This window comes from Falco cherrug, chromosome 2 (assembly GCF_023634085.1).
Source record: "Falco cherrug isolate bFalChe1 chromosome 2, bFalChe1.pri, whole genome shotgun sequence".
Lineage (NCBI taxonomy): Eukaryota > Metazoa > Chordata > Aves > Falconiformes > Falconidae > Falco > Falco cherrug.
The window spans coordinates 7,897,389-7,924,921 of record NC_073698.1 but is presented as its reverse complement, the minus strand read 5'-3'; the positions used below and the strand labels follow the sequence as shown (position 1 = coordinate 7,924,921).

Genomic DNA, 27,533 nt, shown 5'->3' with positions numbered 1-27,533 from the left:
ATTTCATTTTGACTCCTCAGTTCTGGGGTGTTACTTCATTACTCATCCTTCCAAAGGAAATCATCCCAGTTTATTCCTGCCTTCACTTTCATGTATGGAAATGTTTCAGCAGTTGCCAATTACTTTCAGAATACACATGTGACATGAATTATTTTCTTTTCTGGGATATGCCTGCAACCCTTCACATATTCACTTTTCAGATAACATAATTAATGAATATATAAAATGACTGGCACCAGCCAAGTATCATTTGGGCAAGAAGCCATCAGCTTGATAGATGGTACTCCAACCAATGTCACATTTAAGGCTTGGCACACAGATCATTTAGCCCCAAGCAATCAATTATTTTTGAATCCAGTGAGTACTCTCTCAAAAAAGATGACTACTCAGAGACACCCTCTTTAAAGTGACTCATTTGCTAAAATGTGATTAGGAGAAATAACCACAGAATACCAGAGTCATCTCATCTCCCTGGGAACTGATAAAAGGAAAAAGTCCACAACAGCTTTGTAAAGATACAAGGCAGCAGTGGCAGAAGCCATAAGAAGCTTTGTCATAGAATCATTTGGGTTGGAAAAGGGCTTTGAGAACATCAGGTCCAACCATTAACCCAGGACTGCCAAGCCCACCACTAAACCATGTCCCTAAGCACCACATCTACACAGCTTTTAAATACCTCCAGGGATGGGGGCTCAACCACTTCCCTGGGCAGCCTGTTCCAATGCTTCACTACTCTGTCAGTGAAGAAATTTTTCCTAACAGCCAAGCTGAACCTCCCCTGGTGCAACTTGAGGCTGTTTCCTCTTGTCCTGTCGCTTGCTATCTGGGAGAGGAGACGGACCCCCACCTGCCCACAGCCTCCTGTCAGGCAGCTGTAGAGAGCAACAGGGTCCCCCCTGAGCCTCCTCCTCTCCAGACTGAACCCCCCAGCTCCCCTGCCACCCCCCCCCCCCCCCCCCGAGCTGTGCCGCAGCCCCTTCCCCAGCCCCTGCCCGGCTCTGGACACGCTCCAGCCCCTCCGGGTCTGTCTGGGGGTGAGGGGCCCAACGCTGAGCCCAGGGCTCGAGGGGCGGCCGCACCAGGGCCCGGCACAGGGGGACGGGCACTGCCTGGCCCTGCTGGCCACGCTGCTGCTGACACAAATATGATACTATCTATACAAATACTATGCTGTCCAGATCATTCCTGCAGCTTTACAGTGCAAGAAGCAGTGAAGCAGTGTGAGCGGCATTAAAGAGAGAACATCTCTGTGCCCATTGGTAAGTCCTTCCCACATCACCACGCCGCAGTGCAGCTGCCACACGAACTAGAGCCAAGGCCCAGGGGAAGCAGGTTCACCCCAGGCCTCGCACTCCTGAAAACCAGAACACTTGCGTGGATCTCCACTGGTAAACTTTCCATTGAAAACCTATGCTTTACAATAAAACCTGATCATTTTTATCTAATAACTGCACATTCCCATGATGAACTCTGTAACATCCACGTTCATGTGCCATACACTGGAAAGTTTACGGAACAGATTTCCACATTTCCATTTGCCTTTATCTCCCTCCCACCCCAAGCCCAGCCGCCTCATTCTTCACAAAGTATGAGCCCAGAGCATTTCTGGGTCGATCCTGTTATGTGTTTGCCTCATGTACTTCACACCAGCCTCATGGATTTTCATACATCTTTCCTCCCACAGCACCTCTTCACTGAAATGCTTTCAGCTGTGAACCAAAACAGCTTGACACAGCAAAAAGCCAGCGTTAAGGCTGAAAATACCAGACCAGAATTAAGACTCGCCCGAAGAAACGCCTCATTCATCCCTGGTGCTCTGACCTGATGGGGTTCTGCAAATGTCCTTGAAATTACCCCATTCCCTAGAACCCAGAGCTTTCTCTAAGGGTTAATTCAAATTTCTGGAGGGAAAAGCATGATTGCACGGAAATGCTACTCTTCATTTGACAAAAGAACAGGTGGATGTCTTATGATAATTAAATTACAAATCAGTGCCTGCTGCTGACAGGGTATTGTACGCTGCCAACTAGCATCAGATATTTAAAATCCTCTGTAATTACCTATAATGGGGGAGTGGAGTGTGCTGCTGTGAATTTTTAATATGATCGTGCCTTTTTGTAAGAGATCATTCTCTCTACAATGTGAGCTTATTACAGCATCACTGCTCCTCACATCGTACTGTCTAAACGAACATTTCTAAGGCTGTGTTTGCCAAAGAGTTATCTGCTAAACAGGACTGAAGATATGCATCCATCAGAAGGTAATGGTCAAAAGCCTTAATTTTCAACAAAACCAGCTCGCTCACTTTCTCTCTCGTAAAAAAAAAAAACAACCCTGAGAAGTTACTATACAAGTTACCATAGCCAGACTACTGCACTGGCATGGAAATATGGATGTTCTTATAACATACCTTTGACATACTGTCAGTGAATTAAGATAGTTAGGAATTTGTCATTTGATTTTGGGCCTTTGATTTTGAGAACTGTGTTGTTACAAAAGTCCTCAGTATTTTTTTCGCAGTTAGCATTGTTTGCTTAGCAGAAAATGCAAACAGAACATTTCATTTTAGACCAACTCAAGCTGACCTGTGCCCTAAGATGCTGAATGTTGTCCTACTGGAGTTTCCATTCGAAAGCAAATGTTCCTATTCTACACTTTGTGGCTCTTTGGCCAAACCACACTCCAATACATTACACATGACTTCTGCTTTCAGTAGGATGGCTGCAAAAGGAGGGAGCAAAGTATGTTACAGGTGTCACAAGGCTCTACAGCATCCTGTGAAATGTGAATCCTGGTCTAAAGAGGTTCTCCTCCTACAAGACACCCTGACACGTGCGAAAGACAGAGAGGCAAAAAAATTATGTTGCTGTTCACTCAGCTGAAGCTTTGTAGTAGATACAGCTGATAGATATTAACCGTGGAAAAAGGTACCACACCATACTATGAGATGGTAATCCCTTAATGAGTGGATCCTGCTCCCAGTCTCTCTTCAAAGCCAGTCTGTTAAAAATACTCTGGCTAGCTGTGTTTGGTCTGGCTGAGATGGAGTTATTTTCCCCACAGCAGAGCTCATAGTACTGTGCTTTGTATTGGGAGCTAGAAAGGTGCTGGTTTTTGAAAAACACCAGGGTTTTGAAAACTGCTGAGCATCGAGGCTGTCTCTCCAGCCTTCCCCCTTCACAGTAGTAGGCTGTGGCTGGGCAAGATCTTGTGAGGGGACACAGTCATAACAGCTGACCCACTCTGACCAAAGGGCTATTTCATACCATATGACACCTGCTCAACAATAAAAGCCAAAAGAAAAGCAGGAGGCGGTGCATTTTTTATTTATGACGGTTGCCTTCTGGAGCAACAGCGGCATGTACTGAAGCCCTGCTTCCTGGGAAGAGGCTGGACGTCACCTCCTGAGGGGAAGTAGAGAATAAAATCTTTTGTTTTCCTTTGCTTCTGTGCACACCCATAGATTTGGCTTTATTAAAATGTTATCTCCATTCACGAGTGGGTTTTGCCATCTTATTTTCCCCCCATCTGTACTGCTGAGGAGAAGAGTGATAGAGAGGTTTGGTGGGCACCTGGCATCCAGCCAAGGTCAACCCACCACACTAGCATAATTTGTTTTGTCAAAGGAAACAATAGCAATACTACTAGTTTTAGCTTTTATGCATCAGCATTTCAAGTCTCTAACGATATTTCTGGTTTATGGTCCTCCTCAGGAGGGGCCAGACTTCTGCACCTTAGAAGCTGCAGGTCTTCATATATCCCATGTAATTTAAGAGACCACAGGGAAAGGAATTTCTGCAGAAAATTTCTGACAGGAGACAATGACCACTTACAGATGCAGTTTTCCCGTTGCAATCTGGGGACAGAAAAGCCATGCAACTGGGTCTCACCGCTACCTGCTTCTTATCCCTTATTCACTTGCCTTTTCCCTCAACCCAGGATTTGAGCTGCTTTGCAATTACGTCCCATGCACATTGCCCCCACTGCTAGTCATCTGCTGCAGCCTTGACATGGGAACTACCTTCGAACAGGTCGGGCATCACTGCCCTTCTGTATGATATTAGGTCCAGAACTCAATACACTGGATTTGTTTGCAGGATTAGAAACAGGTAAAAACAAAAAACATGATTGACTTGGTCCATTTAGAAAAAAAGTTTAATCTGCAAAGTCCCATTAAAAAATGTTAGTGTCACCTTATTTTTGTGCTCTGTTTTTTAGTGGTCTTCAATGTGTTGAATTTTACTGGCACTGCTCTCCAAAGGCAGCAAATTTCAATGTCATACAGATGAATATCTTGAGAAAACAAACTTTACAATTTGCACACACAAGTCATTGGGCATTCATCCAATCATGAGTAGAAATAATGTTACTCATCCAACTGATTGCAAATGAGCAACACAGCTTGAATTCTGAATATTTGCAATCAATCTATAGAGTAAAAAGAGAAAAAAAATAATCTTCTCATTATATAAAATGGAAGAAGTCACAATCTGCTTGCCAAGGCTGTGGAAGTAGATTAGGAAGCTTAAATCATTGAATAATTATACTTATTGTGAATGACTTGCTCTTTTGCTTATCAAGTAGATTTCTAACAAGCTCGTCACTGTATCACAGAAATACCTTTCCTGCAAGAGGTCCAAAGAGCTTTACAAGTGGTAGTTAAGTCTGATAACATCCTGTTGAAAAAAAAAAGTATGTGCATCATCTAAAGGTGGGTAAAATTAGGCACCAGAATACAACAACTTGCTCAAGGTCACAAAGAGAATCAATTAATTAAGCTGTGGTAGAATTTAGGAGATTTTTCTAAGCCCAAGACCTAGTGCAACTACACTGACTTGAAGAGTAATAATTATCATTTAAAAGTAAAGTGTTAGGTTTGCTGCTGCAATTATAAATTATATTTAACATTTTTTTCCCCAGAAATAATCTTCCAGGAGACAGCAGACATTCTAAGGTCAGGAATTAGGTTTTCCTCTACGTCAATGTAATAGCTAGCAGTGCTTTGTGTAATTCATATTGTGCTATCTCTGAGAAACACATAGTGGTTTTCAGAAGACAAGGTCTCCCGTACCAACCAAATTGTTTCACACAAGGAGGAGCACTATCAGCTCTGAATACTGAGACTTTGCATAGCTTTTCCATTCAGTACAACAAGAAGCCTCTTTTTTTTTTTTTCGGGGGGTGGGGGGGTGGGAAGGGGTGGAATATATGATTTCTTTTCTCAGTTTACTGAAATCAGGGGTTTTTTTTCCTGTAGTAGGGAATGTATATTCATTTTTTGTTTAAAGATACAAATACAACACGGTGGATTAAATATGTCTTACAGTATTCTCCTCATCTAACTTTGGAAATCCTAAACAATTTTATTTTTCATGATGAAGTAGAAGGAAAAGGGCATTAGCCAAAGTACTTCTTCCTTGTATTAGCTGGACGTAGTTGCACCTTATGCTCACAAGATGGCACAAAACCATCGAGTTAAAGCACAGGCTCACTTTGAAGTGTTGCAGGATAAAGTAACTGGCTACGCAATGTCATAAAACTCCAAACGATCCTTATTTTCAACTGACCTGGTACAACATTACTGAAAAAAAAAAAAAAAAAAAAAAAAGACGGCAATCTTTTACACTTATTGCCTGCAAACAAATCATGATCATATACAAAGCTGCAGCTGGAGAAAAGTCTAACAGTTCATATAAGCATCAAAAATCACAAGCTAGAAGGAACCTATTGGTTTTTGCAGGCTTTAGCATGAACAAAACCACTATGTATTGACAAGATTGAGACTAGCTGAGAATGCTGCTTTCCTCAAGGAATTCTAAATCCTAATTAAAACCGCCTGCATGCAAATCTGTACCGTGAGGTATTCAGCTCCATATGCTGCATCACATTTTGGACCTGTTAACAGCATCAGTTTAGCCCTCTGGAGGTTGCTACTTGCTATCCAATAATTTAAAATAGATTTTTTACTTGAAGTACCAGTTTAAAAAAAGACACTCTAAGAGGATGGCTTTGCTTGTATTAAATGGTGATGCAGCTGCAGACTATAAAAATGAGTAACTTAAAAAAAACCCACAAACATAATCCAGCTAATGCAGATTCTTTATCTAAGTGAAGCAAAGGAAAGATGTGGGTGAAACCATACAATTTATCAGCATCAGGTTGTAGCCACCTCTCTATCCCTTTGTCCTGCAATAACTTCACTTGCATACTCCTTTTTATACTCTTCAGCTCTTCCACTCACAATAATTTTTTCTGATCTGTTCACATTCCACAACTACTACAGAAGTCCTCATGCCTCATTAGCTCCCTCCTTCGCACCTCCCCTACAGTTCCCCACACAGCTCTAGATGTACCATGTCCCCACTCCCATTCCCTGATCCCTCCAATTCTGCTCCTGCAGTCCTCCAGCATTTAAGCACTGAGCCTCACAAATTCTCCTTTTCCACCCCTTGCCTGCCCTGAAGAACAGCTTCTGGCACGGGGCGCCGGTGCTGAGGTTACTAGTGAGCACTTACAGAGGCAGAGCTGGCAAATGCTGCCAGTCGCTGTGTCTCAGTTTCCCTGCCAATAAGCCTGCGGTGGGAATGCAGCACAGCAAAACAAACACCCTGGGTTTATATCAGAAGATTACAAAGTAATCATGTAATGTAATAAATGAATAATATATTATTATTGCCCAAAACAAATGATACAGAGAAAAAAAACAGAAGTCACAGAACAAATGGTTTGCCCCTTCTATGTTTTCTGTACCAAATAGGCAGATTTTAATTTAGTCCAGCTTTGCTCAGCACATGACACAGCAGGCCATTTGTGTTTTGCGGCTGAAACCCTCTCCCCCGTCTTCACACTTGGGTGCCCTACTTAGCTGAATTTATACAAAGCACAGGACTCCTCTTCCTAGTGCACACCACTAGTGACTTCACAGCTACCTATATATATATGTATATATATATGTACGTATATATATACACCTATATAAATATATATAACTACAAAAAATTAAATATACAATTGATTTGTATCTCATTTTTACATGTACCGATTTAAAGCTTTAACTATGTATTTTCATTATATTATTTCCCAGTGCCCTTCTGAGCATCAGTCAATAGGATAGCACCTACTGAGTTACTCCAGCAGATAACCAAGATCATACCCTGTGTTTCTTAGCCTTCATGGGTCTTGAGTAGATATAGCTGTGGGGAGCTTTTTGGCCCCTCAAGCCTGCCCAGTTTCACAGTTCTAGTCTGGGACACTGCCTGGCTATGTTAGCACCTGCTGGTGGTCACTGTGGAGAGCCCACAGACCGAAGGGATGCTTTAAGTCTGTGCTAATGCCAGTGTTAATTATGCTTCCCTGAAGGGTCCCACTGAAGGAGGTGTCCGTGGAGGGATAGCCTCTGAGGATAATCTCTAGAGCTGTAGCCTTTCCCACACCCATCAGTTCATCTTGTGCCCAAGTATCTCATGCAGCCTCTGGGTATAGTTTTTCCTGTTAATAATGCTAGGCATGGGTCATTCTACACCTTCTGCATCTGTCTCCCCTGTGCAGCCCTGGTCCTCCATCCTGCTCCTTTACTTATACTGATCACTTACCAATCAAGATGAGGGTTTTTTTACAGCTGTGTCTAAACCTAAATAATGCCCTCATGGAGCTCCTAGCTCCATAATCACAAATAGATGCATCAACACTAGTGGAGAAGGCAACCCCCAGGGGCAGCAATGAGAAGCTAAGGAGGAACAGAGTAGTCCCTTGAGACAGGTAAGAAAAAGATATATGCAAATGTTACCCCAATTCCGCTCCTCCCTTGGATACATACGTAATCCAGTACGGGGAGCTTTACCTGCCAATGCTAAGATAAGCCAAGGGACCTATAATGTATGATGGCAAATCCAAGGAAGACTGACATGAGATTTCTGTAGGAAAGAGAAGGTATAGAAAAGTCATCAGAAGAGGAACTGAGGCAAATGGGGATAAAGACCAAAGCTCAGGTGGTTAAACCAAAAAAGATAGAGAACTCTGGCATCTGTGCTGCTCTGGTGCTCAAAAGTACTTGTGAAACCCCTACGGAAAGCATGTCTTATCTCCCTCCGGGGCCAGTTTACAAAGCAATAGCTGCTCCCAGCAATTACTTAAGCGACAGAGGCCTGTGGCTCTGAAGATGGTGGCCTTGCCCCCTGCTAGGTTGTGTAGAATTTCCACCTAGGGCTGTGGAAAGTAATTTTAAAATTTGACCAAGTGAACTCCTCACACATTCCTACTTCCCAGCTTTCTTGAATGTAAGTGTTCCCACTGATACCTTCACTTTTTCTGCAGTCCCAGGTCTATATGAAACCTAGGAGGAAAACTAGACTCTGCTTTTCTTAAATCAAGACTCAGTTCATAGACTAAAAGAAAGATAAATCTGCAGAGTAAAAGGCTCAGCAGTGAAGGAAGTGTGATTTCCTTATGAACCTCTCACATTCACTGTGCAGGCAGAACAGGTCTTTGGGAATTAATTGTGTATTGAAGGACACGGGAATTGTATCTCTGTGGGATTCCAGTATAATTTCTTACAGGAATCGGAGAATCCTGGTCACAGGCTATATGAGGCAAAAGGGTGTTCTCAGGCTAAGACAGGTGAATGCTATAGTAGATAACTTTCTATTCTTGCTTTTGCCACAGAAATCTCAAGCAATGCTAGGCATTTCCCAAAGCCTAACTTTCCACAGCTGTAGAATTGAGTTATTCCTTACTTTGAAAGGCCTTGGTAGACACAGATGGTCAGTTTTTGCAGAAGTGCTGAACATCAGGGGGAGTGGGTCGTTGTACAAAAAAAATGCAATGGAATCCTGTGGCCTCCAAGAAGTCGGTCTAAGGTGGAGTTGGTAACCGCTGACACTGGCCACCTAGAACTTAAACCTCTGGTATAAGCAGGTCAACCAGGTTCCCTTGCTAATAACTGGAACATCGCGATATTATATGTATATTAATCAAAGGACCGCTCACTGAAGGCATTTTTTCTCTCCTTTTTTTCCTCACTTGAACTGAAGACAGCTAGTGATTTAAGAATTTTGAATGAGATTAATTTAATTCTTGAATTTCAAACTGGACACACAAACTACTGGACTCATCTGATCTTGTTTGTTGAACAAGTAAAATTCTAATCACACTGGGTTATTGTGAAAATAAATTCATTAATGTTTACAAGATACTTGGATACTGTGATCAGGCTCAGTATAATAGGAAAATCAATAAAAAAATAATTCTGTGAATGGAGCACGGTTTGAACTGCATGCATTAAATAATGCATGGAGGAAGACATGTTGAATATAAAATGCCATATGAAGTACAACTCCACATGACTGAAAGAAGCAGAGGATCTCTGAAAACAAAAATAACTGTGTAATTAAAAATGTATTTGAGTTATATTATAATACCATATTACAATATATGGCCACAGAAGGCCTGCAATAAATCACTTAGACCATCTTAATTCTTGCATTTCCTGTATCTAAGTGGTTAGCTTTATAACCCTGCCATCCCTTAACTGTTCTTTGAACACAATGTATACATACATAAAAAACCCTCATAAACTTTAATAGCATTCCTGCTTCTTCTGCTGTGAAAAAGGTATAGAGATAAGTACTGAATTTTTCAGTGTTTGTGGAAAACTGGCTCTTCTTAAATAAAAATACCAATGTTTTGTGTGCACAAACTCAAAAAATAATCTTGCTGTTGTCACTCAGATGAACCCAGACCATTAGCTCTGAAGATAACATTCTTTTTGTACCAAACCAATTTTTTTTGGTGCTGAAAAAGTTATTACAAGTCCCAAATATCTACTATTTTTATCAGTTTCTTCTTTTAAATGGCATAAATTTCTACTAACAAAAAAATGGATTTAGTACATTTTTACTAGGTGCTCAACAGGCCAGGAAAACACATTTGTGCCGGCTGAATTTGCATGCACTTGACATCCGTAAGAGTTGAGATCAGTATTTCTAAAGCAGGCCACTTACTGAAAAAGCACCTTTGGACCTTTGGTCTTAATCCTTCTGCAGCCTTCCAGCACAGCATAATTGTGGCAAAATATTCTGCACTTTCAAATACTTTAATAAAGCCCTGGTTACGGTGCTAGTGGGCAAAGTACCTGTCATTGTAAACAGAACACACAGAAACATGAAGCTATCATATGAACAAAGGAATATTTGCTTTACAGAGGCTATCACCAAAACCACTTTTCACCTCTCCAAAATTAGCCTAGTTCCTGACCGAAGGAGTTTATGGTTCCAGGGAAAAGTCCTTCAGCTCCCTGATCTGATGACAACACATCAAGGTAAAACTTCTGACTCGCCCCACATCAGGAGCCGGGCAGGAAGAGAGTATTCCATTAAAGAGTATCCCATTAAACTGCACTACCTGCAGGTACACTGAATTTCACGTAAGGGGAAAATCTCTTGGGTTTATAACCTTTGAGCCCACAGAAGAAGTGATGAAGAGGGAACAGCTTATCAGCATCTCTATTTATTATATTTAAAGATCAACAAAGATATTACACCTCCATTTTCTTAAGGGCTGATCAAGCCTGCCAGCACAGTCTTCCTTATTTTTTTACATCCCATAGGGCTTAGCTCAAATCTAAACCTACGCTTTCAGTTTAAAGTCACTGCCCCTTCTTCTGTCACTGCCTGCCCTTGTAGAAAGCCCCTCTCCAGCGTCCTTGTCGGCCCCTTTAGGCACTGGCAGCTGCTCTAAGGTCTCCCCGGAGCCTTCTCTGCTCCAGGCTGAACAACCCCAGCTCTCCCAGCCTGTCTCCACAGCAGAGGGGCTCCAGCCTCTGATCATCTTCATGGCCTCCTCTGGACTTGTTCCAAGAGGTCCATGTCCTTCTCCTGTCGGGGGCCCCAGAGCTGAGCACAGCACTGCAGGTGGGGTCTCACCAGAGCAGAGCAGAGGGGCAGAATCCCCTCCCTTGACCTGCTGGCCATGCTTCTGATGCAGCCCAGGGTACAGTTGGCTTTGTGGGCTGCAAACACCCGTAATTACTCTGCTGGATGGGGCCAATGATTCTGTGTTGGGGATATTGTTATTCTGGGATCTCCTTCCATATTCGTGCTGGAAGCATAGGCATGGTTTTCATTTTTAAGTGGTCTGGGCATTTGGGTTTTAAGTAAGCCAACTGGGCTGTCAGTCTCTGCAAACATAAGCTAGAGTCCATGCCTAAGTGGTCAGGCACTTGTTTTGTATCATGTTATGGTGTATATCTGGCAGGGTTACTAATGTCCAAAAAGTTCTTTAGAGCTGAAAAATGTTAAAACAATTCAGATTTATATTATATGACATAGAAGACTCTCTAGGCACCAGACAATGATTTAGATGGAATTTTACTATCAGTCCATTGGATTTTCTTGACAAACAAGATTCTATATGTCTTAACCTGGATACCTCACACTTCATTACTTTTGAAAGTTATCGCCTGCCTCTTTTGTTGGATACAAACATTACGTCTCGCCATTGTGTCTGCCTATCTTTGTGCCGAATTCTACAGTATTCTGCTTCTTTCTTCTTGATGAGTTTTTTTGGTAGTTTTATATTTGCAGAAGGCAAGGGAAGACAAAGGGGAAAGCTGAACGCTTTAGAAGTTAGTAAAGTTATCTCTGAAGCAGTAACTTTCTTGCAGACTGACCTTACTAATGTTCAAAGCCATCCTTCTTTTCAATAACGCTAGCTTAATTAAAAGGTTAAATCCCTACTGTGTTCGCTAAGAATCCCTCTTTGAAAGTCTAGATATTGTAACAACTTTCTTTCAACGTCTTTACATTTTCATCTGAAGGAAGTAAATGTCTCGTATAAAATATCATGAAGAAAATGAAATCTAAATTCCTTTGGTCTTAACAACGAGCTTTCAGGAAGGCTGCATAAATGACTGTCAGCTGAATAACAATGTCATGGTACATTTTCTGTTGTTCTTAATTATTAGAAAATGAGGACAAAGCAAAACCCATCCTGGTTAAAATTAGATTCAGCCCAGATCATAAGGCAATCATGAGGTGCTGTTAACTTTGAAATGAAAGACATTGTTATAAAACGATACCCAAAACAAAACTCACAGACAATCCCAAGCAAATAGCTTGGTCTAGACACAGCAGTTTTATTATTAGGCAGAGAGGGTTTTTTAAGTCCTGACCCAACAAATGGATTGATTAATTATATAAATAAATATTTTCCAGAGCTTTATATGTTCAGTGGGCCAAATTTCAGCTCTGTAACATCCATCTGGAGATACAACCTATTTAGAGGTTTTGATTATTTTCCATCTTTTTTAGTACTTCACTACTGGATAACCAAAGACCTGTATCTCTGTATGTTTTCTGATGAAGTAGCAATGTCAACTCCCCAAAATGAAAGTTCTTTTGTAAAAAACACATCTTTTTCTCTGCATAAACCCCCTTTACAAGATCAGGTGAGTCACTCCGCATTTTCTGTCAATCCTCTGCTACTCAGCACATAATACCAACAAGGAAAACAATCTATTGAGTCTGGAGCTGTGATTTTCTGCTGAGGAAAAGAAATGCTCCCTGGGAACCAGACTGAGAGCTACAGCTCATTTATATCTTGTCAATGAGAAAGCAAGCATGACTTTAACTCGTTGACCTTTGTTGCAGTTGGATCACTGATCTAAAAGTCAGTGGCTATATATATAACATTATTCACAACAAACTATCATGTATAGAGTGGGAAAAAACACATTTTACTATTTATAAAACATCTCAGCATGAGCAAAGTTCTGCAAACATTAATCACAACTGTGTGAATGACTAGCCACACCAAGGAAAATGCACCTTTTTGAGTGATTCACCTCATCTCTGCTGCTCAGGAAGGGGTGGACTGCCCCTGAGTGGTGCCACCTGCTTGCCACTAACTACTCAAAAGCCAAGATACTGGCTCTGATGAACCACACTTAGATGCTCCTCTGGCTCTCAGCCCTTGAGATAAACAGTGGACACATGCTCCCCCTTGGGAGGTGTGTGTTCATTTTTTGGTGTAGTGACTTGGCGGTTTGTCCTAATTGCCACATGACTAAACTGAAGTGAAAACCGCCTGTGTGGGAATTGCCACAACTCGTGAACATACATCTGTATTTTTGAAAGCTGAAAATCTCCAGGTGGTGTTAAATTAGGCTGGTTCTTCTTCAGCTTCCTCGGGAAGGACTGCGTCATCTAATTTCCCTTGCTACCACACAAACTATTAGACTCAATGTTGAACATAGCATTAGTCAAATCCCAGTTGCCAGTAATATTTTGGCCCTATATGTCCATGTTCTCATAGATACTTTTCAGCTTTATTAGCTTATTAAAAGTGTGGCCTTATTAACTTTTTTAACCACCAAAATGATGATTAAGTGGTGCAGCAGGAAATGTTTTGAAGAGTTTCTTTTACAGATGATTAACTAGCGTTATGAGATACGCTCTAACTGTCTGAACAAATGTGGGATGATATCTCACTTTTGTACTGACTCTCCTCATTTTTTAAAAAAGTTATTTTTATAATAGTTAAATAGCCAGAAACATAGGATCTTAACACTTTCTTTTCTTGAACTTTCCAACAAATAAGTGTCACGGAACAACTGTAAAAATGTTTCCTTTGTTTCTGATGTCACTGTATTTACAACAAAATTCAGTGCAAATTTATCATTTAAAAAGCTTGATGAATCAGACCCCCCAAATACATAACAGTGATAGGACAAAGTCTATTCTCAAAGCTTCTGAAGTACTTTGTTGGAGCCAACGTTTTGCAAGTGAAGTGCATTCAATTGTTGTACCAAAATTTCTGAAGACTTAGTAATTAAGCTTATTGCGTGAAAATTTGCAGGTTTTGAGTTCCTCCCGCATCACTAACTTTCACACGAGTGCTGCTCATTTGCAAGTGTTCAGCACTCACCTGGAAATAGGTCAGATGTCTGCATTTTCCAACACCCTTGTATACCTTCTGACAACTCTCTGCATGCCATCAGAGTTGACCTGCCTGTGAAATAACTTGAACACCTGCACTTTTAGATATATATTGCCAAGCTATACTAGCTAGTGCCATATGCAGAAGTGGCTGATCAGGTGTTCTGGACCCATTCTGTTCCTTGTTCTAGCTTCAGAATGCTTCACATTTCTCAGAAGTACTTCTATGTAAAAAAAAAAAACAAAACAAAACCGACTTGGAGCAGACTATATATGGCATATATTTGCAGTTCTATACAAAAAATGTGGAGCCCTTTTTTTGTATCCTATAAATTTGGAGTTGCAAACAGTGCCATTGCCAGGTGTCTTCTTTAAATTTATTTTTAAATAAACCAAATACAAAAGGGTAGCCATTTCCTTCAAAAAAGGAATATTTAAAGTGAGTTTATATCTGACATCTGTATCCTGTCATGTAATTCTTTATTTTTATGTTAGCTGTTTTTCTAGGATATATCAGAAATCAGTATTTGGTCCTCATTAGTAGGATGTGGGGTATATATTACTTGTTATCAGTAAGAAAATGTAGTCAGAAACGTCCCAAAGGACCATGAAAAGGATAAAACCCCAAAAATATCCCAAGTGGAATTAATGCTAATATCTGTTATTGATTTATACCACTATCCACAGGAATTTCACTTTAAATCACAATATTGCAAAACATGCTTAAGCTATTTTGATAGTGAACCAAATGAAGAATTTCCTTGAAAAAACAGTCTAAAGAAAAATCACGTATCAGTGAACCACTTTGCTTCAGTTGGAGTGCCAGTTTTTAAAATAGTATTACAAGTTAACGCATAATCCAAATCAAAACTAGAAGCAAGATTTGAAATACAATATTTTGTTTGTTTGCAAATGTGGTTATAATTATTTTAAAGACAATTAACGAAGATGGATAAATTCCCATGAAACATTTCTAAAAGGAAAAATGTTTTATCACAAGTTTCAACTAACTTAGAGTTACATAGAATCACATAAGTGACTGACATATATACAGGTAGACAAATTTCATTTTCTGTTTCTTGCCTGTCCCCAAATAAGTACTTGTTTTATAACTATTTTCACCTAAACCCCCTTTAATGTATTTATTTTAGATCTCTGTGCATTACAGAAAAAGGCTTACGAGAGAGAATGATACTATTCATTAGACCTGAAGGTTGAAAAGCGATAACAATATAATTTATTAGAGCTTTAATACAGATAAAAAAAATAAATAGGCAAACATTTGGGCACATAGTTTCTACTATTAAATTAAATCTGTTTCTATTTTTAGACACTCCTAATCTGTCTGCCAATTAAGTCGCAAACAGAGAATTATAAATTAAAAAAAAAAAGCAACCAACCAACCAAAAAAAACCAACACACAGACCAAACCAAAACAGAAAAAAGAATTCAGGGATGATGTTAAAACGTGCATTTTTCACAAGTATGAGGGAATTTATAGATATCCTAAAACTGCAATTGCTTATCGCAGAGTTTCTTGAACCTCTCTCTGATCTCTTATGCAAACCCTTACGTTTCCGAGTTTCAAAAGAATTTTAAAGAGGAGCTAAATTATTTCTAAGTTAGTTAAGCCACCTACAACTCATTAAGCACACACATCTGGTCTTAAGAAATGGTCTATTTCTTTTGCCTTATCACTTTCAGTGAAATTAGCTTCAGAAAATTTGACAAGTCTAAGGTGAGATGCACAGGCTTAACAGTTAAGGGTTTGCATTCCTCCCTTTGTCTGAGATGCTTTGCAAAAGCCATCATAGTGACAATTAATTTAAAAAACATGAAATATTCAGTGAACCCAATTCCCTCTCCCTGTGTAAATGGCCATTTTAGCTGAGGACTAATAACACAAGTGGCAAGCTGAATATTGATGGCAGATCTTTTCCTCCGGATATGCAGAAACCACTCAACGCAGAACTTCCCTCTTCTGCGGAAAATATGTTCTTAATTTCCTGAGGTTCATTAGAAAATCCCCAGATGGTGCTGTGTCCAGCAAGTATACCCCTTTGTGATCAACACCATTTGAATGAATGATCGCTGCTGATGAAGGGAGGTTTCCCATGCTTTCAGCTCTAACATTCATGGATGAGTTATGCTGCTTTCTGCCCTGCTCCAGCCCTGCAGCGCTGCCCGAGATGTCTCCAAGCGGTGTAAAAAAAAAAATCACTAGGAAGAAGCAGACCTAGAAAGGGATGGAGGATGAAAGATTTACCCCCACCAGCTAAAGGAGGGAGCAGGGTTTGAACATTTTTGAGCTCTGCATCAGCAGCAGAGACTACCTGAAGCATTAAGGAGGAAGATCATCAGAAAGCTAGCAAAAAAAGCCAGAATTTTCACAAACACGGGAATGGCCAAAGAGAGTTCAGAAATGAGAAAAACAGATAACACTCAAACACCTTTTATCCAATACAGTTTTTCAGAAACTCATGATTTGGTGGCTAGATGGAGGAATTTGTGACTCTTGGGTATGCCAATATACCTAACAACAGTAACATACTCAGAGGAGGCTGGAAAGCTGCAGAAGGAAAGCAAGGGCTTGAAGAACTGAAATATGTCAACATTGTATGTAGACATAGGAACAGGAGGAAATGAAGCTATACTGAAAAGAATCCACACTAAAAATGCCTTTGCCAGCTGTAAAGAGTGGGGAGAGATATAAAAAATGATTATTGATGGAAATAGACAAGGTCAGGAAGGTGAAACAGAGCAAGGTCATAAAGGATTGGTCAGGATGAGTTCGGTACAATGCTCTGGGTGATGCTCTGTTTGTGTTGAGAAAGGAATTTACTCTGAATAATTAGAAAAGGTTCCACTGACAATGTTAAAGGAATGTACTCTGAATAATAAGAAAAGTACTGTGTATAATAAAAGATTCCTCTGACTATGTTAAAGGAATGTACCACTGACAAAGTTAAAGGAATATACTCTGAATAATTAGTAAAGATAAGGTTGGCACCTGAAGGAGGTAAGGAGACCATGAGTCAGGAAACTGTTGAACAAAGAAAGTTGAAAGGTTTACTCCACCTAGATCCCACCTATTATGAATAGAATGATTAGGTGTTAAAATTGAATGAATATGTATGTAAAGATGTTGTAACCTCTCATGAAAACTGTATAAATTACCTGACTTTTCACTGAAAACTTTGGAGCTAGTCAGTGCGAATCGGCTAGCTCCCCAGCATTCCATGAAATAAATACCTTTGCTGCTTAAAGACAAAATTGGTCTCTGAGTAGTTACTCTGTGCCGTTTGGGCATCAAAGGTTCATGATCAGTGTACATAACATTGCAAAAATAGAAGTGAGTGTCTCTCTATTTAAGGAATTATGATGGCTCTGTCATATAGAACAAGGTTTACAACAGAACTGTTGTTAGAGAGTACATGCCACAAATATATACACACGATATTATACAATGTAAGCCAAGCTGTCGGTCTCAGTGTGCATTGGAACACCTGTATAGACATCAGTAATAAACAGCATAAAGAATGCTTGAAAGGAGTGCTAGTAAATTTAAATTACTGAATTTGAAATGAAAAGTCATTGGGAATGTCAGCTGCAATTTTTCTTTCTTGATGCTTTATAATTTCTCAGGCAGAGAGAAGACCACACTGTCATAGCAAAAATAGTTTCACCGAGACATTTAAAGTGTTCTTTATAGGGAAGAAGGCTGTTATTGCAAAAATTCAAGCACAGACTAGCTGGTTTATTCAGAAGATTCCTACTAGCTGAGTGGGATCATAACGACCAAATAAACTAACCTTATTCATATAGAAAAAATACTTCACAATAACAAGGTCCCTTATCGGTTTGGTGGTCATGTTGAGAATTATCGACAGTATGAAAGCTCTGATGGTTTTGCAAACAGATACCTTTACATGAAATAAGATACTGTAAAAATAATTTACCTCTATTTTACCTTAGATCTGTGACAGGCCTGAATTCACACCTGCATTTCCCATTGCACGTTTCTGTTACTAACAGTGGTATTTATTAAATTTTTTTGCTGGGACATTGATATATGAGTGGGCCTGACAGGTTTGCTGCAGAAGCAGCAATAGGATAAGCACCGTTTCTTACTGGAAGTAAATTGTTTGGCAGGAAAACCAGCTTCACCAAATTAAATGCTTTTTTTAACAGAAATTATTTCCATAAACTGGCATCTTACTTCTGTCCATAATCTTGGCTTATCTTTTTATGTTTTCCAGTATGGGAAGAACAAATATTATTTAGGCACCACTCTGGATTAATCAACAGTATTTACACATTTCCCATCTCATATCCTCATACTTACAAGACGGTTGATGGTTGCAAACATGGGAACAAGCATGGGGCATATACGGAAACTTGCCTTCCGTAACTAAGTTTCACTTACAATTTCCTTTTCTATATGTTAATTCATTTATCTCCTAAGCTAAACAAATTCCGAAATGTGAAAGAAAAGAGAAACAAAACTCTGAAATCTAAAAGTAAAGCTTCTGGAGGCAACAAGTCCCAGAACAACATTTCTATGAGACTCCACTGTTCTCTATCATCCTTCAGTTCTCCTCGTTATCTCTGGATAACAAGCTATTTTCCAGTGTATTCTGAAGGCTGAAAGATCTTCCTTCTGCTCAGCAAATTAAAAGGGAAGGTCCAAATCTGCAGCCCCTAGAAGTCTCACTGAGTGCCTACAGCCATGTGCCAGGCATTGCTAGGCTAGCTTTAACGCCTCGTGTAACTGCAATCATTTTCCAAAAAATCTATGTCAATGCAAAGATCTGAAAGCAAGTCTCCAAATCCTACACTAATATTTAATCAGAAAATTCTTCACCCAGACTCATGGGAGGAGAGAAATAAGGCCTCTAGTAGTCAAAACCCTAATGCTACACATGTGATTCAGACCCAAGTTGTTGAAAATAAGAGTGCAGTCACACTCTTCTTTAAGGACGCAAAAGATAGCAATGAAACAAATCAAAGGTACTATGATGAATGGCTCTTGAAATTTTAGGTTTTGTAATGGCAGGCCTGTCTACATCAGCAGATAGAACAGAATAGCATCTTTGTGTACAAAACAGGGTCTGTCCACTACACAAATTTTTAGTTTATCCAACAGGGAACTGGCAAGGTGATATCAAAAAAAAAAAATAATTCATCACAATCTGCACATGAAGTGAAGCTGACATTTCAAGTTCTGGTCAATGCATTTCCTTTTCTTCAAAGTCTATTTACACTTGGGTTTGACAGGACACTTACTGGGGATATAATCACCAGCACTATACTGCAATTTAGAATGAGAACAAGGACATTATTAGTAAAGGGAACATGGGTGGGTTGCAGTTTACTTAAAATAAGATTGAAAAAAAGGACTCTAAGAAGCTGTATTTAAAGCCTAAAAAAATAATTCAACTCCACAATGAAAGGTTTTTATGGTAATACCTAAGTTTTTGCTATAGGCAACAGAATACATAGTTTCATTATTCAAAATCACCAGGTAAAAGACGACTTAAAGAAATAAGCAGCGTAACATCAATTTCCATATTTCAGAGGAAATCTGTGTGCAGAGAGGGGCCATAAAAATTCACTTGTAGTCATGGGCCATAACATTCCGGGACCACAAAGACCTGTGGATTTGGTACAAACAGAGAAATGGGGAGGGTGAAGGAGCATTTTGTATAACAGGGATTGCTAAAACATGCTAACTATAGGGAGGAGGAAGTTTTCCTTGGAAGCTGTGCATGTAAGCAGGCATCTCACTGAGCATTATGAGCAGCTACCCTTGTTCTTGGTGTGATGTTCTTGCTCCTACAGGCCATACGTTTTGCTGTCTTGCTGCACTCCCCTTTAAGTATAAAGGGACTGGAAACATCTACCAGCTGTTTCAAGATCTGAAAATCTAACAGTATGGATTTGGCATTTAAGCATGCCACTGGGATGTTAGTAGAAATCTTAGGTATGTGTAGGTGGGAGGCAGAGGTTTTCCAGAAGGCAGCCACAGGGCTAATGATGGAAAATTATGTTACTGGACGTTCCTAAGATCACACTTTAAAAACAGCATACAAATAACCAACTATTTTCTGCCTCCTGTAGGATTGCGATCAGCTTATAATTCCAGAAATTATTATCAACTCTGTGAAAACAACATATTTCGATTGCATAGAAATGTGTTATGTGGAAGGAGGGATTGTTTGAATTAGGTTTCACTCATGAGTTTTCAAAAAGCTGATTTGTTTTCTGGACATTATTGACTTGAAATCAATTCTCAGCTGGTGAAACCTAATGGTCTTAACTTATTAAATATATGTTAAAAGAAAGAAGGAAAAAGCAATAGCAAAATTTTCATTAACTTGAACGTGATTATCATTTACACAAAGGCTGGTATACGCCACACTAATTGTGCAAGGAGATTTCTAACTTGGGGTAAATGCATCGTTCTCACCCAACTTAGCAAAGCTGGGTTTAACATTCTTAATGCAAGTAAGAATGAGGTCAAGCATAAAATAAATAAGGACAGAAGCTTTGTTTTCTGTAAAGGGTTCCTAACACATTTCCTGCCAAGTAAAGAGCACAATGCAAGTAGGGGTTTTTTTGTTTCTCACAGACTATTCTGCAAGGTGCAGTAAGCATTACACTGCTAATGAGCTTTCTTATGTTTTATGGGATGTAAAAGTCATTCTTTTAATGCAAAATCTGAAAATTTGTATAATCTGTACAGCAGCAGCCTCTTCTCACTGCTCTTTGAAGAACCTCAACAAACCCCAACATTTTCTTTCCTAAATTGTTAGTGATAGTGTGGGTTTTAACCACTGGAGCAGCCACAATGTTTTGAAATGCAATGCCGAGACAATAGTGGACAACAGTCTTTGGCTGTGATTTTGATGAAATTCCTGTGAACTGTTGTAGCTCTAGTGATTCAGCCTCAGACAAGCAGTTACTGCAGGGTGAACCCGGTTCTGTCAGCTCCTATGAACTTTGCTGTTACTGAAAACATGGCTAAGGAATTCAGGTTATTAGTAATAAAATCTGAATTAATGAATTAAATAATAAAAAATATTGAATTTTTTTAAAACCTCTTATGTAGCCTTTTCAATAATGTAGCTAAAAGGACTTCATTTTAGAGGTCAGTTGTAGAAGCCTGTTTTGTGAGGAAAAATAAATATATGGTAAACTAAGTGTCTCATTTCCATCTACAAGGCAGAAGCAAGTTAAGAAAAAGGACTGTTTTCCCAAAGTAGCAATCAAAGCACTCATGTGCTTATAGTGCCACTTCATAAATACATCTTCATTAATTAAAAAAAAAAGTTATCCTATTAATTATTGTGAGCTTCAAAATGTGCATTTAAAATGCATAGAGGATGAAATTACTTTTTTTTCCCCCTAAATCTAATGTTTTAGAATTTTTTTTTGTTTGTTTTTAGCAAACAATTATCAGTGCTTAGGGTTAGAAATTGTCTACACATTGCTCTGCATTTCGGAATGGAAAGAAAGAAGGAAAATAAAAGTTTTTTACTAAATAAAGTTGGAAAAAAATTGCTCAGAAGCATGTTTTACAATATTGAAATATTAATATACAAATGGTTAAATAGAAAATATATTAATATATGAAAAATGTTAGTAGAAATAAGAAAATCACAATAAGGAACTAAAACAAAAATTAATGTGATCATGTCCTGAGGGAAAAGGTAATTAAAATGGGAATGCTCATATGAAATGCTTTAGTCTCAGTGAAATTACATTTTAAAAGAAAAGGGAATAGTAAGCCAGATCTAAGACAGAATGTCTTTGAATAACAAAGCTTTTGCTGTTCAGCATTGATACAATATTTAGGAACACATACTTGCATTTGCATTGCCATTTGCAAGAAAAAGCTACTTGTTCTTAATATGCTAGTTTTCTAAACTCTGGCAAATCTGATCATTTTAACATAGCCTGTGATCATTAGTAAACCTGGGACCTAATTTTTATAATGATGTACTGCTGGATGCACTATTCCCCTTTCAAATCAAAAGAATATCAGAATATATTATTCTGAAATAACCTAAAATCTATTCAAGTCAGTGGAAGGACTTTCATTTCCTTGGGCTTTCATCCAGAGTTCTCGTCTAGTTTGAAAGGCTGGGCCCTTGAACTGTAAGCAAAGAACAAACAGCACTACTGGACTGGCTGTGCTAAAATTGGGGGTAGAGGCACATACAGTACCTTTTTTTTGTGATTTTGGTAATTATACTTGAGAAATGCAGTTGACAGGGGCTCGAAAACATTAGTTTTCAGAAATGTCTTGTAAAATCTGTACCTAGATACACCTGGATTCAGATAAGGAAACCTTTGGGAACACAACGCAATTATCCAACACTACTCCTTTACAAACATCTCAACAACTTGATCCTTATCTTCAAAGCCTTCATTGATCTGGACCCAGTACAACGAGAAAACAGCTTAAACTCCTAAGACAGAAGCAATGGGCAAAAAACCAGCTCAGTTCTAGCACAGTAGATTTGTCCCTCACAACAGGAAAATCAATTTGTCCAATGGTTTTCTTGAATCAAGGAGGTTGGTAAGATATTAAACTAATTCCTGTAAAATCTAGGATCTATTTCAAATTAGCCTATGCATAGTCCTTTCCCAATAAAAGCATATAATCCAGCAAACCGAAATAAACAGTTTTATATTGTATAAAAAGTCAAATGTATGATTTTCTTTAAAGAGAGAAAAGCAAGAACCTCATGTTCAGTAGCCCCTAAGAAAAAGGGAAAAAGCCACATTTATGTATATATTCAAAAGTTAGGTGAAAGATGGAATCACGGATGTATTTTTTTAATCTTTGGAGTTACTCTCTGAGAATGTTCTAGAGTTTACCTTTAATTAAAAGAGGGCACTTTTCTACTTCATTCTACATAAATTATTCACAGGAGTTCTGTGACTCAGTGATAGCAAGTTAACAGCTCTGTTATTTTATATAATGGCTGTACATAGGTAATCAGAATGCATTATGTTGCAAAGGTAATTATGACGATATTTTCTGTGATGGTGGGAGCCTCAGCGGTGTGTTTTTGTAACACCCTGTGTTTCATATGGATGGGGGGAAATTGCCAAGAATTTCCCAAAGCTTTGTATTTTTCTACAAATATATTAGTTACAGAAAAGAGAGCCCAGGCTAGTGCCATGTCTTTCTTTTCTAGTGGCCAAGTAATGTTACAGAAGTCTATTGTATTTAGGCAAAAGTGCCGTTAATGTGGGGGTTTAAGGAACACTGCAAACATATTTTGGAGCCACTATGTTATTACTTTAATGAGTAATTCACATGAAAGTCCCTTGATCACTGTATACATGTGTATGCACAGTTGTCATGGACCAGTAGGAGTATGGGGAAAATTTTGGTTCATGAATTTTAACCTCAGTACAGCAAATTTTCATATCCTATGCAGCCAGTGTTGAACTTGTATGTATGTAAATTATTTGATACTTTTTTTCCCTTCCTAGAAACAAAGTTTTAAAACAAATATTTATCTGCCTGAGGATGGAAGAAGTTCTACTAGTTTCAAGTTTTCCTTTCATTTGAAAAGGTCAGAAGGCAGAAATCTATGAGAAATATTGCAATGCGTGCTGACATCATGCTGACAGGTACCGCATCGACCCTAATTTATACAGCGTTTCTTCACTCAGTTTTTCCGCAGTGCCAACTTGTTTCTGTTAGGTAGTGACTGTTTTCACAGATAAGCAATTAATAGGAAGCACAACATGGCATGTGAGTTTGACACTAGTTAACAACAGCTAGCAATTAAAGGATGAATTTCACCCCTAGTCTATTTTGATATATTGCATTGTTTTAAAGTTATTGTAGAGTCATAGACTGGTTTGGGTTGGAAGGGACCTTAAAGATCATCCAGTCCCAACCCCCTGCCATGGGCAGGGACCTTCCACCAGCCCAGGCTGCTCCCAGCCCCGTCCAGCCTGGCCTTGAGCCCTGCCAGGGATGGGGCACCCACAGCTGCTCTGGGCAGCCTGGGCCAGTGCCTCACCACACTCACAGTAAATTTCTTCCTAATATCTGATCTAAATCTCCCCTCTTTCAGTTTAAAGCCATCCCCCTTGTTCTGTCACTACATGCCCTTGTAAAAAGCCCCTCTCCAGCTTCCTTATACGCTCCTTCAGTTACTGGCAGGCTGCTATATCGAATATTAACTGGTAATTTTGATAACAAAGACCTCGCAGGTCTTGTATTTTATCCTCTTACCAGTGCAAGCTGTTTTTAATACATCCAGTACTTAAATGTTTCCAAGATTGTAATTTTCCTGACACACATGTGTATTAATATGCATACATTAAATACTTCAGTTTACCAGGCAATGGCTTAGAATCTGTTAAATGGGTAAATAAAAAAAGTGCACAGTGCTTAAGAACACAATGTTATATTAAATGTATTTTTTCTACCACTTTTCTAATTATCTGTTTCTACTTACAGTGAGCAGAAACTCTTTGTAGAATACCTCTCAGTATCTCTGGGGGCTAGATTTGCCTCGGAAGTCTATTGAAAGGTTTCTAGAGCTGAAAAATGCAAATCCCAAGGCAGCAGTTTACAAAATATTCAGGGATCTCATATCTAAATGAGTTTTAGTTACTTCCCCTACACAACGGGACTCATATTTTAAGATAAAAACCGACCATCAATCAAATGAAAACACGCAGCAGACTGTAGCTGGGTCGGGCTAGTACAGGGTGGGACAGCTGTCACACCTTGCAGTGGGACCTTCTCATATTTTAGACATATCATTTGAACTCCCTGCAGAGCTATGAGCTTCATGGCCTGTGACTATAACTTTCAGAATTTGATCCCTTTTCACTGTGAATGTTTACATCAGCACCGGGGAGTCCCCAGAACAGGCAATGACCTCAAAACCTATTATAACCTATTTTAATGCCTTCCATGGATGTCCCTCCTGAAGTTACTGCCACAACCTGAAGTAGTCTTAATTTTTCCACTGCTTAGCAGACAGGATAAGCGGTATTGCGGAGGACTGCTTACACTGTCTTTCCCAGGGCTTCCATTTCTTTCTTGGTGCTGAAGTTGTGTTGTTCAACACCCTTACACCCATCTGTCATCACAGGTTGACAAATAGCTATTGGCTCTAGTGAGCTTGGGAGCACTGAGGAAGGCAGCGTTGGCTTTGCGGTGTGCAAGCACAGGGTAATAGTTCTGTATTTGTCACAATTTTGTACTCGCTGCTTTAAGTAGGGTAAAAAAATATCTCCCACGCTCCTCCTCCTGAGGACACCTGCACGGCCAGGTCTCCAGGCCCCAGCTGCTTTATTAAATAAGATTCTTCTAGTTTGAAATAATTTTGACAGGCTTAAAAAAAACAGTAAATATGGATATATGTTATTTGGGCTGGTTTTTTTCTCATTGTTCCCCTTTTTATAACCCATGTTACAGACTACGTATTCAGGGTTCTAAATGCAATGTCATGTTAAGACAATTTAATACAATATAAAGGTATATTTTTAATTTTTCCTCCTCAAATTATTTCTAAAAGTAGAAGTATTGCTCATGAAATAAAAAGATCTAACAGTGGCAGGCAACGTATTTTCTTTTGCCATAAATAGATTGCAACAGTTGTGTCTGTCATGTGGACTGTAACAGTTGAAAGCTGTACATGGATGTGGATCTTATGAAAAGTGAGTCATTGTTGTTGTCCAAGGCTAAAGCTAGCCATAAGTACTTATGAAATATAGGGATTATTTTAAAGATCTGTTAAATTTTACACGTACATTGAAATAAGAAGCTTACCTAAATCTGTCAAATATTTCTTATTTAGCAAACCCACACTTTCTTATTATTATTAAAGATTAACAGTTTTTGTAAAATGTATCATTTTTGCATGATATATTTATAAAATTCTTAAGTTTGTTTGGTTTTTTTTTTTAGTTAAAAAAAGTTACTAATATTGGCCTATTCTGTGATCCAAGGGCATAAGCATTTTCATACAGTGGAAGGCTTTCAGCATTGGCATTTTATCCTTAATCTTTCTTGTAGCTAAATCAAAGTGCTATTTGTAGACATTTATTCATCATTTCTAGAACAACTACAACTTTAATGCACAGAGACTCCAACAAGGATTGTGTCACAGTTTAGTTTGCATTATATGATCACAAAGATGTCCACAAAAAGAGAAAAAAAACAACCCTTGTATTTTGTGTATTAAATGCTTTTCCTATAAGTGGCTTCTGTTTTTTTAATGACCCAACACTACACAAGCATTTTCTGCTGATTACAGATTTATCTAAAACTAGCTCTCATTAAAACCCCTAAACTTTCCAGTATCTTTGAGGTGCAGGATTAGGTGCAGAAACTGACCCTATTCTAACAGTAACTGGGTTTTATTTAATCAATTTTCAAGGGTTTGGGAATCTAAAATTACCATTTATGACTTAAGAAGGAAATAGGAGGGCAATAGCGGAGATGAGTATAAGTTTCTTACTGATTCAGTGACTGAAAATTCAAGAATGTTTTTTGTGTTAAATATATGTGTGACCTTGAAAGTCATAACTTGAAGACACTACGTTTGTTCTGGTTCACAACACATACTTGATCTGTTGGAGCACTGACTCAAGAAGTTCAGGTGTGACGAGTATATGAAGATCATTTGCTATGGAATTAGGAAGAGCAGAGAAGTTGTAAAGGAAAATAATTTATGGGTGACATAATTGGACTAGGACTGGCAGCCTTCCTATATCATTACCATTGGATTAAGACTAGAATAGTGTATGAAAAAAATGGTAGTGATAAAAAAGTCAAACATTGATTTTTTTTATTTTTTTTTTTTTCATTTCAGCAAAAAGATGTCTGGGGAAAAAAAAACAGTGTGCAAGTAAATTGTGTTTTATGCAGTGTTTTCACTTCCCTTCATATCATATGCCATGGTGAGCGAGTACATTTTTACTTTAATTGTTCTTCATGTATTTCTTTCCTACGAAAAGGCCATCAGCTCAAATATGAGATAACTTTTTTAAGCAATGACAGTACCCATTTTAATGCAAATTTGAAAATGGCCGAGTGTGACTACAACATTGTTTCAATGTTCTGATGTCTGCAAGTTAATGAAATATATAATGATTTCATATTATTAATCTGCATTGAAGTCCTACTATGGTAAATAACATGAACCAACTTTTTTATTTTAGCAATATATTCCAGACTCAGTTTCATTTGGTGTTTTAGACTTAATCACAACCGTTTGCTACAACACTTTTTGCATATGAAATATCGGGATTTTTCAATAGAGTATGTGCTAAGCAATGGATCATTCATGTGTACCCTAACATAAAGAAATGGAGAAGCTCATTTTTTAAAATGAAGTTTATTGCTTTTACACTTCTAGTGCTTTCATACCTCTGTCTCAATGATGCTACACTTCTGTGTTTTGGGAGCTTACATAAAATGTTATTTTTAAGATGTATAACTGATGATATTCAAAAGACCAATCAATACTGTAGCTTAGGAAACTGTCAATTATTTTTTATACATAGATACATATAAAATGTTAATACTAGAAGTCTATATTTAAAGATGCTCTC

General features: G+C 38.7%; 1 protein-coding gene across 12 annotated transcripts in view; it reads right to left on the bottom strand.

The window, feature by feature from the left end:
- The window catches only part of DLG2 (discs large MAGUK scaffold protein 2), a 1,040,325-nt gene that overhangs the window by 572,556 nt on the left and 440,236 nt on the right, over positions 1–27,533 (bottom strand). The gene's annotated exons all lie outside the window — the stretch shown is intronic.